We start from the raw sequence: 15,523 nt of genomic DNA, 5'->3' as shown, positions 1-15,523 counted from the left end.
AAATGTGAGTCCATTCTCGGACTGTCGGGGTCCAGCCAGGGAAGAACTGATAGGTTTAAAGAAGACTGTAGTACACACGAGGACAGGAGTGACATATCAGGGACATGGCGCTGACTGAGGAATGAGGACTAGCACATGCCCGAGCAACCGATGAGCCCAGAGTGCAGGGCTCGAGTTTATCGTATGCAGAGAAGTCCCTAGACATGCTGCTGAGAACTGTTAGCCATGAGCTACGATCTCCAGGTGACCAGGCAGTGGCTGCACCTGCTGTAGGAGCTTGGCTGTTGGAGAAGTCATTGATGTTGAAGAGCTGGCTGTGTTAAAGCAACACACTAATAACATGAATCCCCAGAAGGCTAGACCTATCAAGATGGCAAGTGGGTACAATGGATGTCCTCTCCTGGGCAAATAGGACTGCGATGACCTTATTATGTATTAATTCAGGAACATGCTCTTAGCTACACTTAGAGCAAAACCTGACTACAACTGTAGAGGTGAATGCAGCCTGTTAGTAACGTGACCAGCATTGACTGGTCTCTGGAGAGGTATATGTCTGATAAGATACAGTCACCACCAAGAGAGTCATCAGAGAGTAGACATGTATTTAGAAAGCCATTCAAAGGGATGTGAAGCCATTGAAAATGTGAGGTGTTAGCTCTGTGATATGACTGCTCTAGAGAGAGCAAGCTTGTGGGGAGGCAGGCCTGCAGTGCGGGAGAGCTTGTCTTATGTGGGGAAGTAGGGAGCATGGGAGGCTAGAGAGTAGACCGAGTTGAACTGTGGTCAGCAGCTCCTAGACATAGGCTACACGGGGAAGTGGGATGTCCTTCAGCAGGTCCCACGATGGAGGTCTGAAATCATAGAGCTTTGTGCTCTGCTGTAGGTGCTTCACTGCCACTTGACTGGCTTTCAGAGACCTGAGGAATACGTTTGAAGGGATCCAGGGACAATGGCATGCTGGTACCAGGGTGGCAGCATTGAAGCTAGACATACCTGGACACAGCTGGGGGTAGGGTTTAGACATAGACTCACTCCTCTAGCCCTGGTGTAGGATGAGTATGGCCTAGGAAGGGAGGGAGCTGTGATGTCCCAAATTTCTACTCTAGTCACTTCAGAGTGTGGCGCTGGGTTTTCAGTGACCTTCTGTGCTGACTGTAAATTACTTGTTCAAGCCATTAAAAAAAAAGAGGAGGAGAAATTTGGATTTGAACACAAAGAGCAAATAAAACTGAACCAATTGCAAAGGGAGCTAGAGGCAAGGAAATGACAAGAGTGCAGACCAAGATACTCCACAGGTTCTGTGGGACAAAGCCTGTGTTTTCTGGCACAAATAGGAGATGTAACCAACTAGAGACATTCATTGTCTGAACAAATATTTGAGCCCCTGTAGGCTAGGTATTATTCTGAGCCTTTGTGATACATCAACTGCAAACTCACTTCTGAAGGGGGAGACAGACAATAGTAACCTGCTCAGTACAATGTGAGTGCAAACCAAGAGCCTATTGTGACAGCCACAGAAGTTTGAGAGGTAGGCAGTGAGGTAGACTGAGTAGCCTGAGAGCATGGCAGACATATCAGCAGGGGTCATGTTTACTGTTTCCAGGGCTCAGGAGAGCCGTGTGATCCAGTGCTCTGTAGGTAATTGTGGGAACAGTTGATGCTTGGTTCTAGGAACAAGGAAGGAAGGAGATGCAGAGGAGAGAAGGGACAGTCGTGAATGAACATGATGTTGTAGGGATATTAGTATCGATGACCAGAATGCAAGTCATGGTCAAGAACTAGCAAGACGTGTCAGCAGCCCCCATCAAGGAGGAAGGTGAGAACTGCCCCTGAATCGATGTGTCCCACCATAGCATACACACAGTAATGTAAACAAACTAGACGTGTGACTCTGTCTGCTCTGAATGGAGCTAAGCGTCCATTTGTGCTTTGGGTTCTTCAGACATTCTTACTTCATGGTCCTGGTTTATCTTCTCTGTCTGCTGCTCTAGTGAAATGTCCAGACCGTACAGTCTAATGCTCCTTGGGCACCTCGTCCAACAGAGAGGGCTTTTCAGCGGTCTAAAAACAAAACTGCTTTTACATATTGAGGATCTTTATAACCTGTGTTTGTCTATAGCATTATTCTGCTCTGTGTGTGTGTGTGTGTGTGTGTGTGTGTGTGTGTGAGAGAGAGAGAGAGAGAGAGAGAGAGAGAGAGAGAGAGTGAGTGTGTACATGTTATACTTATTTTGTGGCAATTAAACTGGTTTAGCTGCATTTGAACTGTAGTGACTATATGTTGGATCCGTTAAAGTATTTTCTTCATATCTTCATAGGCCTTTGCTGAGTTCAGCCTTATGGGTCTTCTTTGCTTGAATCGTAATGGAAGGCTGTAATTCTTTCCAATTTAGGCAAGCTTGAGGAGGATTTTGTCTTTTATTTGCTGATGCTTTTCGGGTGGAGATCACAAGATGTACCACATGACTTGACTGTAGCTCGAGACCATCTGCTTCTGGCTCATGCAGGATACTCTGTAGGCTGGGAGATTTTGGTGTTCATGTAAGGACTAGTAAGTCATAGGTAAGAAGATCTGATATTTGAAAGACTCCATGCTGTGCAAAAGGGAACACATGGATCAGTCTGTTCTTTGCCACAGATTATATATCTTTACTTCCTGAAATTACTTTATTACATTTTATTATGTAAGACCACTTAATATATGAGATTAATTGGAGGTAGTAATAAATCATCATTAAAAAATCTTACCACCATAGAAATGTAGAGTTTTAAAAACTGACACTTTCTGATTGTACTTCCTAGAAGATAGTCATTATAAAAGTTGATTTTGGGAATGTGTTATTTTAATTTTTTGTTTTTATAGTAAAATGCCTAAGGCTAGGCACTTTATAGTAAGAGTTTTTAACTTACAGTTTTGGAGGCTGATTGTCTCAGATCAGGTGGATTACTGGCTTAGCCTCTGGTGAGAGTCTGATGGTTGATTTCAGGAGTACATATGGAGGGAGAAATCGTATCTCCAGATAAGAAGCCAGAGAAGCCAGGCTAGTCCAGGAACCTCCAGGGTCTCTTCATAGGCATTCTGTTGCTCCAAGGATCTCTCTGGCTGGAATCTAAGTACTTTTTTCTAGGCTCCACCTCACAGAGGTTTCACACCTTTACCTTGGGGTCAGACTTGTGATAGAGAGCTTTGGGGGAGGGTAGTTTGAAACATGTCTAAACCATAGTAATGTCATTTTGGGGGTTCAAGTAATTAATGCTTGAGCAAATCCTGGGTGCTCTTGTGTTGCACACGCACACACGCACCTCTTTCTTGACTGTTTTCACCTTATAACACAGAAGATGATGGCCATTTTCCATGTTGCTACATATGTGTGGTTATGAATATGCATAATTGTAGAACAAGGGTGTTCACAAAAACTTAGCAATCCATTTTTGTTCTTACATCATTTTGGTTTGGATTTTTAGCCTTAGATGTTTAATATAGCTGAGCCTTTTAAAATAACACACTTAACATTTCGGTTCACATATTTTTGCATACTTCTGTAGTTATGTTCTCAGGACAGATGTGCTTGTCAAAGGATAAACATTTGGCATGTAAAATTTTAACTCTCGGGAGTCAGAATTGAGAGTACATGTTTCACGTGTTCTGACGCACAGTTGGTGCTCTCCCTCAGGAGTCTGTAGTCTGCTGGTGAGAAACTCCTACTTCCTTTGTTACCAGCAGATAGGGTCCCTCTGTGTAGCTCAGGCTGGCCTTGAACTCACAACCTCCTGCCTCAGCTTCCCAAGAGCTGGAGTTATGGGTATGTGCTACCATGCCTGGCTCCCTGCTTTCTTTAAATTTCATCTGTTTGTATGTTCTTGAGACTTAGCATTTTGGGACTGCTTGTGTAACTTGATGTTATTTTGTTAAAAAATTATCTTCATTTCTTTACTCTCTTTTCTTAAGTAGATTCTTCATCTTCTCTCCCACTGTCCTTGCTTTCTAAGTGTTTTTCTTCAAGATATATATCTCAACCATATATAGTTTCCTTGCACAAAGCCCCTGTAGTTAATCGTTAGCTTTCTGAAGGTGCTGGGTGCCACCGTGTAAACAGTGCACACGAACTGGCTCTTTCTGGCTTTGGAAGCTGACAGATAGGATTTCCTTGTAATTGTGATTGGGTCATCTCTCCAGATTCTCTCTTTTTGTTTTCTCCTTAGGTGTTTAATGTACTTAAACTGTTGAGAAGCCACAAGAGCAGAGTGAGGCAGAGTTGTAATTTCATTTTTTTCCCAGACTGCTCCTTGTGCAGAGTTGTTAATTTTTCCCAGTTAACTTGAAATGCTGCAGTCACCTTTGCTGCTGTGAAGTTCTGGACTCCATGTGGACTGTCTGATCTGTTCACTTTGGGTTTCATGTCCCTGTCGTGGTGGTTTTCTTTCCTTACAGTGACCCCCCCCCCCTTCATTCTAACATAGAAAGAAAATCACTGGCCGCCTCTGCTTAGATATCTGTGAAAACCAGAACATAGCTTTATAGTAGAAACTCATTTTTTGAATGAGTTCTGAGTTCCAGTAAATGAGCTCAAGTAATTTTAGGATCGGTATTGTTGAGGACGACTGAGTTTGAAGTAGGTCTTTCCACTGGCGGAAGACTGGATAGTTTTTACCTTTGTTTCTGTAGCCGGCTTTTCTTTGCCTTTCTCACATCTTGGCACATCACAGATATTGTTAGGCCTTGCCGTGATGGCTGAAGGGACGTTCTTGGTCTAGTCTGACTTGCCTGCTTCCTCGTGAAGGGTGTGAGGGAGGGACCAGCACCCATAGGCTCTGCTTAAATCACGCTTTCAACTCCTGCTCTGAGTTGTTTTACAGTGATGACCACGATGACCTGAGAGCTGGTGCTCAGACAGACAGACAGGTGTCTGTGTTCACACAACAGAAAATCTAGTGTCTTACTTGTTTCTGTGTACAGTACTATAGCTTAAAGTTCACCTTACTGTGCAACCACCACCATTATCCAGCTTCAGAGACTGAAACTGTCCTCATCACACATCCTGTCCTGCCCCTGACACCTTCCATTCTGCCTTCTGTGCGTTTGCTATAAAGGGTGTCAGGCAGTGTTATCTTTTTGTGTGTGACTGGTATAATGCTCTAGAATTTTCTCCACCTTGTAGCATATGTTAGCATTCCTTTTCCTTCTGGCTTTAAAGATGTACTTTTATTTTTAACTTTGTATTTTATTTTGAACTGTGTGACTATGGGTAGGTGCATATGGGTGCAGGTGCCTGCAGAGGCCCAAAGAGCCTCAGCACCCATGGAACTGGACTTAGAGGTGGTTGTGAGTTGTTGTATAGGGTGTTAGGACTGAACTTGGGTCTTCTACAAGAGCAGTTTGTGCTCTTAACTTCTGAGGCATCTCTCCAGCCTCCTTCCTTTTAAAAACCGAATGATAACCCATTATGTAGATAGCACCTGTGGCTTCTGTATGGCTTTTGTAATGCTACCGTGAACATGGATTTGCAGATTTGAGATCCAGACTTCTTGCTACCCTCACTTCTCCCCTTTCATTCCTTATTCAAGTGTTTCACTTTGAACCTAGCTTCTGTTATTCTGTAGTGCTTTCTTTCTTGGATCATTAGTGATCCAGAGTTCTAACAAGCCAGGCGTGTGATTTACACCCATGATCCCAGTCACTGAGGAGATAGAGGTAGGAGGATTGCTGTGAATTCTAGGCCAACCTGGGCCATGTTGGGTCTTAACAGTAACATCAACACAGACCTACAATATTGCCACCAACACCAGCAGCAGAGTTGCACACAAGGAACATAGCACAGTGTTCACACCAGCTCCTGGACAGCTTATCCATTCTCTGTTCTTTGCTGAATGCTCCTCTTACTCTTCTTCCTAAATTTAAAAACAGAATTTCTCGTCTTGCCTTTATGCTTTTGTCTGGTACTATTAAATGTGGACATTACTTGCTGCCTCCCTCCACCCCCAAAAAGAGAGCCAAGGAGATTTTATCAAGTAGGCTAGTTTCATCTTTGATGCAAATAAGATGCCTTTGATTAAAAAGTGTTCATAAAGAGGACAAGGACATAGATTGTCTGAATGACGGTGACTTGAAAGGGTGTGGCACATGTGATGAATGCATGGAAGGTTGAGGTGTGATAGCTCAGTGTATGACTAAGGCAGTCAGGTTGTCGAATGCTGGACCACGCCTGCTGTGTCTGTTGGTGACTTTTAGCAAAGTTAAAACTGGCAATGTAGTCTTGTTAACTGGTACTGGCAGGACTGTACCAGTTCCCAGTGAGTTCCCAGAGCTCATTCCTTTTACAGCTGAAAGTTTTACTCCTTGGCTAACATCTCACCACAGTCAGCCCTGACAGCCGTTGTTCTCCTGCCTGCTTTATGAGTTTGGGTCTTTCTCCCTCCTTCCTCCTTTATAGTGCTGTGCTAGTGATATGCTTACTGGGAGACCCCTTTCTTTTTCTGATACTCCTTCTTACTCTTGCCTTGTATAATCCCAGTTTCCAGATCTACAGCAGAGCTACCTCCCTGAGGTTGCTCCTGGAGTTCTGGGGGAGACTCCTGCTTAGTGGTTGAAATAGAGCTATCAGTTTCCTCCCGAGTCCTGTTCAGAAAAGAGAACCTCAGCGTTCAGCTCTAATCAAATCTTAGGGTCGGATTTAAGACAAACCTTTTGTGTTAGGAGAGTTGTAGAATGTCACTGAGCTCTGTGCCCCATGTCTGGCTCTGTTAGCACACACTGGCTCAGTGTCCCCAGTGAACTCCTGCCATCAGAACCTGTGCTGCACACTTCTTTCTCCTTCTGTCTCCCTCTTTGCTGTTCCAGGACCAGTCTGGTATGCCACACTATCTAGTCATCATCTCTTCTTAGACTTCATTCAACTGTTACCTTTTTGTTTTGGTGGTTTTGAACTTGACAGGAGAAATATTTTGTGTGATGTCAGGTTTGGGTTTGTTGATTTTCCTCATGATTAGATGGGGAAAAGAAAAGAACCATTCTTATCAAATTAGGTCAAGAATGCCTGTTTTCAGTGTAAGCTATTAACTGTTGCTATTAATATTGGCTAAATTTATTCACTGTAAGGTCACTGTTTTGTCCCCATTGAGGGTCATTTGGAACACTTTCCCCTTCTTTTGATCTGTATTGCACATTGCCCAGTTTTTCCTGGCCTTCCATTCTTTATGCCCACTACTCCCTCCAGACTGGAAGGACCCTTGGGCCCTAGACTGTCTTGGGGCTCTTCAGACCCTGTGTTTACTGTACCCCAGCCTTTAGTTTGGCCTCCATCCAGAGTAGTCTCTAGAAATGTTTTTTCCTCAGGACTTGGTCTGCACTCTGCTCAGGACTGAAGCCTGGCTGCTGGTTCCCTCTGCATCCCTGGCTCCTCTACAGTCCTTTCTTGATGGGCTGGTGCTCATTCTCCACTTTGTTTCCCTCAGATCTCTCTAGTTCCCCCTGTAGGCTCAGTGAGATGCCCTTGCTGGGAGTTGTTATAGCATCCCACATGTTTTCAGTGTGCCCATGCTGTCTGGCATTTCTTGATGTGGGTCTGAGCTGTTTGGTAGATGAAGCTAGGACGTTGCCTCTGCTCCTTCCTGTGTATCCATCCTTCTTACCTGCTCCCGAGGCCTGCCCAGAGGTGGGCATGCTTGATAACTGCTTGCCCTCTGGGTTAGTTTCATGAAAACCAATGCTCTTGACTTAGCTGGCAAACAAGTTCTCAGATGTACAATTTTTACCTCCGAGGATAAAGTCTGCATCCTTTCCCATGTGCTCTTTAAGGTGCAATGAGAAAATCAGTGTCGGTCTAGAAGTGCACACTCAGCCTTCTTGATGCCCCACTCATTTCCTTACTGAGTACAGAACCGGGGCCCTCTGCACTTCAGTGCCCTGTGGAGAGTATGAACCAGTTGGTATGGAGGAGACTCCCCACAGACCAGCCTCTTTAGAGTTTGAGCTATGTACCCTGAATTCCAACTTTAAGATTTACCCTCTTGAATCTGTATCCTCAGCCCGTATGAGTGTGTCCCTTGTAAGCTGGGGAGTCAGACATGAAGATGCTACAGTGCAGTGGTGTCATGCCAGCACAGAGCTAACGCGCACTGCCCTCCACTCAGTCCTGAGTTACTTCTCACAGCAGCCTTATGATGCGGGCAATGTTTTCATGTTGTAAATGAAGAATATGGGGCATAGTTGAAAATGAAGTACTACCCCAAGGTCACAAAAGGAAGAAACGGCAGACTTTCCTGCTTTAACCCAGGTTTAGCTAAGCATCGAAGAGAATCCATAAGTCCATAAGTCCATAAGTCATATAGCTGTCCACCCATCATTGCAGTGTTGTTCTTTCTGTTTTAAAGACTTAATTTTTTTTTTTGAGAATTTCATGTGTGTTTTGATCAGTCATCTTTCTTCTCCCAGTTCTTCCCAGATCTACCTTTCCTTTCTAAATCAATTTTATTTGACAGAATGATCCAGGAGGAATCTTTGTTATCCCTCCGTACCCCACTGCCAGTTTGTATTGCTCAATATTCTCGATATGTGACATGTTGTCAACCGGGGGTTATGATTGTAGAGAAAACTGACCCTTCCTCTCTCAGCACCTAACTGCTGCCAATAGCTTATGAGCAGGGGAATGAAACTTCACGTTCTACTTCTCTCTCTATGCTGTGACAACTGCTGTGAGTTCATAGGGGCAGGCACCTGCTGTAACCATCCTTGCCACTGCCTCTCACACCCTTTCAGCCCAATGCTCTCTGAGGAGGGAGTGCATACCATTTAGGGCTGACTGCTCTCTAGCCTTTGATTTCTGCTCTATGGCCAGCGGTGGGTCTTTGTTGATTGTCACTTACACCCATAGAAGTATCTCTCATGAGGATTGGGAATGACTTAAGTCTATTGGTATGTTAACTCACTAGAAGTTGGTTAACACCATCTTCATTTAGTAGAGTCATAGTGGGTTTCCTCCTGGGATCTATAGTCTGTGTAGCCAAAGGTTCTTGGGCTTCATAACAGTACCAGTGCCCATGCCTTAACAGGCTTGTCTTTACTGCAGCTTGCAGGGTTCACAGCTGAGTAAGATGGATTACTTTTCTCCTCTGGCGGTGAGCAGAGCACTTCCAGCATGATGGAAGTGAGCCAGTAGAGATGATGCTTCCATGCCAGTGTGAGACTGATCCTTCTGTGATAGGTGTGTGGTGTCTTCATTTATACAGCCTGGAACTTAGCAAGTTCTGGAAGGTAACCCAGCAGCATTGGCAATAGCCTGTAATGGTTGGGGGTTTTGGGGAATCTCACTAATCTCCAACTCCCCACAAAGTACCCTGTTCCTGGGGCTTTTGTTTGTTTTAAATCAGCCTCTAGTATCTAGTAGGGGCATTGTTGGCCCATTGTAAGACAAATCCACTTTAACTCTTTGCATGTATGCATAAGATATATTTTAGGAAGCTTCTATAGTCATAGGTTTCCATATGACATTTTCAGAAAGTAATTTTTGTTGCTTTTCCTTTTCAGTTTCTATCTTCCACTCTGCCCTTCCCTCCTCCACTTCACTTCATATGGAATTCTCTCAGTTTTGAAAACTTAAGGGCGTTTTTTTTTTTTTTTTTTTTTGGCACCTAAAAGCTTTAAGTCTTGGTGGAGAGAAACCACTAACAAGCTTTGGGTGAATTTTCTTCCTTTAAAAACAAAAACAAGCTTGTGGCACCAGCGAGTGTTTGGAGTGTGTGGATGACTCCTGCTCTGTCTGTGTGGCCAAGTTCTTGGGGAGTGTCCTGTCTCTTCTTCTGTCTTGTTTTAGGAACACTGGGATTACAGACGTGTGCTCCCACAGCTGGGATTACAGACGTGTGCTCCCACACCTGCTTTACATGGTTTCTTGCCATCTAAACACAGGTCTTCGTGCTTGAATGACATCATTTCACTTACAGAGCTCTCTCCAGCCTAGAATTTTCTTTTAAACTTAACATTTTAGCAGCTTTGTCACTTAATGGCTCGTTACCTCATGAGGCCAATAGGTTCATTCTCCCTGGGTCCCATTCCAGAGGGAAGGCTGTGGACTGCCCAGACTCACCTGAGTCTTGCCAGGAAGGCAGGCCCCATACGCACTGTTTGGCGTTTAGAACTGCAGTCTCCTGCTGTTGGAGCTTGAGATGCTGTTCACAGGTGACGGGTGGTTTAGATGGCAGCATCTCACCCAGTCAGAAAAAATAGTCTGAAAAATGTGTGTTGCTAAGAAATCCACAAACAAGGAATTTGATGAAGCCAGCAGTGGTACATTTGCTTTCTTTTTTATTTACTTCTTTTACACTTGCATTTGGGGGAACTTGTGCATTTGCCAACCCTTACCATGGTGGGTAACTCTGGAACGGAGTGGGTCTTGGCTATACCAAAGGTTACTCAATTTTATAAAGGTGGTAGGCCAATCTGATTTTGGTAATGGGATTATTTCAGGTGTGCCACCAGTATGGGTCATCAAGATAAATAAAATTTCAATGCACAGCATCTGTGTGTCCCTTATGCATGAACAGGGAGGAGTCTTTCACTGTCTGTGTAATAGACAGTCAGCAGAGCTCAGGGGCAGTCGCTTCCAGGGCCGCCCCAGAGGTCTGCTGGCTTTCTCTGCATGGACAGTCCCAGCATGGCCTGGTTCCTACAGTGCAGTGTGAGGCTACATCTGTGTCCTCAGCATTCCCATCCTCACACGGCTTTCCTTATTGAGGAAGTGTATGGGAAATAATACACTCTTTAAACATTGCTATTTATTTAGACGGTCTCATGTAGCCCTGTCTAACCTGGATTTGCTATGTAACATAGCTGAAGATGGTCTTGAAACCCCGTTGTCTGTGTCTGTCCTCTGGATGTACTACTGCACCCTGTTTCTGTGCTTCTGGAGATGAAATACAAGGTTTGGTACATGTTAGACAAGCATATTAACAACTGAGCTATAGCCATATTGATTGATCAAATTGTTTACTGTGTTTGGTGTATCTTTCAGGGAGGGCAGTGTACAGGCACATGTGTGTAGATCAGAGGGTAGTGTTGGGTGTCAGTCTTTACCTTCTGCCTTGTTTGACACAAGAATTTTTTTGCTCACTACTTCATACAGCTGGCTAGCTGGTGAGCCTCTGGGAATTTTCCTGTTTCTACACCATATCTTGTAGAATTACATAGTGTATATTTACAAGGTCCTGGGGCTCCCAAATTTGATTCTTATACTTGTGTGACAAGTGTTTATCCAGGGGCCATCTCCCTAGCCCTTCTATTTTTGTTTTTAATTGATACATAGTAATTACATATATATGGGATGTAGCATTACGATGTTTCAATACATGTATTCAGAGTACTAAATCAAAAATATTGATTGGCATATTTGTTAACTCGAGGGTGTGTGCGTGTGTATTGAGAATATTCAGAATCTTTTAAAGCTATTTTGAGATATATAATTGTTGCCCATCATTCACTCCTCTGTTACAGAACATTAGAAGTTACTCCTAGCCAGGCTCATGTCTGTAACATTACAGTATTTGGGAAGGTTGAAGTAGAGGACTATCATGAGTTTGTCATGTCTCAGAGCAACAGATACACACTGTCATTCCTTCTCTTGTACCCCCAGCCAAAAACCCCAGGTTCTGCTAACCTCTCTTCTACTTTAAGTTTTTGAGGTTGACTATTTAATTCTTGCACATGAGACCATGTGCTACTACTTTGCACAGTGGGGTGTTTGTGTGTGTGTGTGTCTGTGTGTGTGTGTGAAAACTGTTCAGTATGTACCTGCCATGAGCAGCCTCAATGCCATGGGCATGGCCGTTCCTCCCACGGTTCCTCCCTCCGGTTCTCCATTGCCTTTTCATTTCTTTTTCTTATCTTATTACATATCCCATCTTGGCTGAGATCTCTTAAGTCCTCTTGCCACAGCCTGCTTAATTTGGGGGTTACAGGTGTGTGCTATACTGTACCTCCCACAAAGGAATAGAGTGGGGGCAGGTGTGATAGCAGACAATTTTAATCCCAGGACTTGGGAGGCATATGCAGCTAGTCTGGTCTGTCATGAGGTTGAGAATAGCCAGAGCTATATAGTGAGATATTCCCCCTCCTAGTCTCTCCCCCCTCCTAGTCTCTCCCCCCTCCTAGTCTCTCCCCCCTCCTAGTCTCTCCCCCCTCCTAGTCTCTCCTCCCTCCTAGTCTCTCCCCCCTCCTAGTCTCTCCCCCCTCCTAGTTTTTTTTTTCTTTTGAAAACGGCTATAGTAAGAATGCTGTGATTGCCGTGACTATAGGAAGGGCCGTGACTGTAGGAGAGTGTTCCATCATGTTTGTAGTGAGTACCACGACATCTTAGTTCATCTTAGAGACATGAAACAGAAGATTGGTGCTTTGAAAATTTGCAAAACCAGAAGACACAGTGATGTTTGACAAAGGAAAGGAGGCTATATTGTATGTTGAGTCAAACATAGGGCCTGCGAACATGGGGACTGCAGACATAGAAGCCAACCACTTCTCTTTCTGGTGTTGGAGTAGGCTCTATTTCTACCATGTAGGGCAAACTAACATATACCAACTAGGAGTGGAATTGTAGTCTACACTTAACTGAATAGTACCTTTGATGCTACAAAATGGCACGGGATTTATGTATTTATATTTATAGATTAAAAACAATAAAATTTGCCCCATCACCTTAATCAGCTTTTTGCTAATTGTCTTTTTGATCAGTACACATGCTTGCTGAACTTAATGTCTGCTGAAGAAAGCATTACACAACAGCATTAAGAGCCACTTTGCAAAGAACCAGAAAAATATCTAGGGTTCTATTTTGATGGGCTTTTCAGTTCTCTCAGACCCTTCCTCACTCTGAATTTCTTCAGTTCTTTATTGTACGTTTCTTCCCAGCTCTTCTGTATTTGTTACTTCAGAAGTTAATGTCTAAGGGAAACATGGCAGCACTTCTCTCCTCTAGCAGACCTTTGCTCTGTCTGAGAAGTGAGCTGTTCCTCTTGCTCATAGATTTGTAGAGAAAAGGAATTGAATTTGTCCGTTAAGCATATCCCAGACAGTCGACTGAGAGTCCCTGGGGCATCCTGCTAAGCAGTAGGTACATAGATTTAGATCTAAGATACATAGAAGGGTTTGGAGGCTGGTTAGAGGTTCTGAACATTTACTGTTTAACTCTCTTACTAGTTGTGGAAAGAGACAAACTGTAGCTTTGTAGTTTCCCTGAGGTGGTCTAGAGCTCTGTCCTAGCTTGATAGAACAATTCTCCAGTTCTTTAGCTCTCTGGGAGTAACTCCTAAGTCTGTTTTCTGTTACTTCAGTGAGGTCTTCATCATGAGCTGACTGTGGCTTTAGTGAAGTTAAGGGATACTTCTGGAGAAGAAAAGGAAGATGGGTATTTTTGGTTTATGAGGTGGTCTACTGCTGCTTGAGGCCTGGGAATGGTCTAAAAGGCAGAAAATTCTAAAGGGAAACACATAACTCCAGTGTAGACTAGTGCCTTGGATGAAGATTGTAGCCGTCTATCTCTGAACCTCCTAGAGCTTGTGTTCCAGAACAGTGGTGTTGGATCAAGTAGGTGACCGCCTGAGGGTGTCCCATGCTGGTCTCTGCAGGTGCTGTGGGCCTAGAGCTGCTCTCCACATCTCAGAATCTAGTGCTGGTCTTTGCTGGCAGTGGCAGTGTGAACCCTTTACCTTCCTGTTTAGGTGCTTGTTAGAATTATAGTAAACTCCCTCTGGTCTTACCTTCTCCCCAAAGAAGAAAGCACTGGTTAAAATTTTTAATTGATTGTTATTTTAAAAACCAGCTGGATTGTTGTCAGCAAGAGCACAGTTACAGTCAAAGGCTGTCAGAGCTGCCATGGGTTTAGGTAGGAAGCACATGTCCATTCCCACGGGAGGTCAGGATGTGCTAGGGAACACCTGACAACTTGGAAGTCACATTAGCCTTGGGTGGTCTGTGCCTAACACTTCTGACTGGGACTGATGAATAATAGGCAGAAATTTGGGGAGCTGCTTCTGTAAGGAATGGAATTTTAAGAATGATTTAGAAGACTTTAAAAAAGCATCTAGAAGTCATCTTATTGTCAAGAAGATATTATGAATAGATGTTTAATAGTGGATGTATTACATACATTACTTGTTCTGAACAGGCCTGGTGCTTCTTTTTAATATAAAGTAGTCTAGGGAAACAAAACTTGAGTTAATACCACACTGCTAACTTTTTGCCTTGTGCTACAAACATGCTGAAATGGGCTCAGTGATGCCTGCTGAAGCACCGTGTGCATTGTTTTGATGGGGTGTTGATTCCTTCTGCAGTGTCCACGCTGTCTGCATGCCTTCCAGCAACAATGTGTATGTGCCAGGCTGTGTGAGATGAGTGTTGCAAGCAGAACACTAGTTTACTCTTCATAGCTGTGCAGCTTATGGGAGAGAGAGCAGTGATTTTAGAGATGAAGCCTTAAGGCATTAATGCTCTGGAATCCAGTGCATGCGATTTGCAGTTATTTTAACAAAACCTAATTAGAGGAAGCAAAATTATTTTATTGGTTGCCATAAGCCACTAGAATGAATCTCTGACTCCTTTTAACAAGTCCTTTGGACAGTTAGTTGTTCCCTGTAGGAGGATATGGGGAGGTGCGTTCCTTGGGGATAAAGTGTGGGATGTGGTGGCTCGAGGCTAAGGTGGGCCAGTGAGTGGAAGTGCTGGTGAGACGGGATTCTCAGTGCTCGCCACACCAGATTCCCTTCGCCTGCTGCTCTTCACCTCCCTCAGATGGCGGCCAGTGTGTGCAGGTCTTAGGCACTGTTTGGTCAGCATAAGAACCCTGGATCCGGAATGAGAAAATGACCTGCTCAGGTTTAGTTTTCAAAGTAGAGACAGGACATTTGTCCTTTGTCTGCTGATCAGTTTTCAGGGAGTGAGCATTTACTGCCATGTCACTGTTCAGCTTGTTGTGACCTTCGTCAGTTATGTGCCACAACTAGGTGTTAAATTTCAAACCAAGCCGTGGCTTTCCTCTTGTTTGTAGGAACATGAAGTAGTTTGTTAGTGGAATTGAGTAAAACACTGGTTGAGAGATGAAGCCTGTCAGATCCTCCTCACTCCCTGCTTCTTCCTCATGTCAGGCCCCTGCTAACTGCACGATTCCAGCAGACTTAACAAGTTGTTATTTTGCTTAAAATGTCCTTTCCCATGTGCAGTGAAAGTTGAATGTGGGAACAGACTTAATAGGTATAGTTATACAGTTTATTTTATCATGTATCACTTTATTGCTGTCTTCTAGATTATTGTTATACTAAATGTTTCAATAATGGGAATTTTATGCAGCTACTTCAAATGAAAGAAATTTGCAAAAACTCAATTTTGGAACTCATTCCTTGAGGAGAAGGAAAAAAAGAAAAAAAGAAAGAAAGAAAATCAACTCACCATGCTGTGACCAAATTAGATTCTTGATATGTTGGCAACTTATCAAACATTGTCATTTCCAGAAAACAGACCAGGGTGTGGATTCCAACTAAAATG

General features: G+C 43.7%; 1 protein-coding gene across 11 annotated transcripts in view; it reads left to right on the top strand.

The window, feature by feature from the left end:
- CAMTA1 (calmodulin binding transcription activator 1) overlaps positions 1-15,523 on the top strand; it is a 773,163-nt gene that overhangs the window by 50,524 nt on the left and 707,116 nt on the right. The window lies entirely within an intron of this gene.

Source organism: Micromys minutus (assembly GCF_963924665.1).
Source record: "Micromys minutus genome assembly, chromosome: 9".
Taxonomy (NCBI): domain Eukaryota; kingdom Metazoa; phylum Chordata; class Mammalia; order Rodentia; family Muridae; genus Micromys; species Micromys minutus.
Note: the sequence above shows the minus strand (reverse complement) of the source record. Positions and strands in the feature narration are given on the sequence as shown.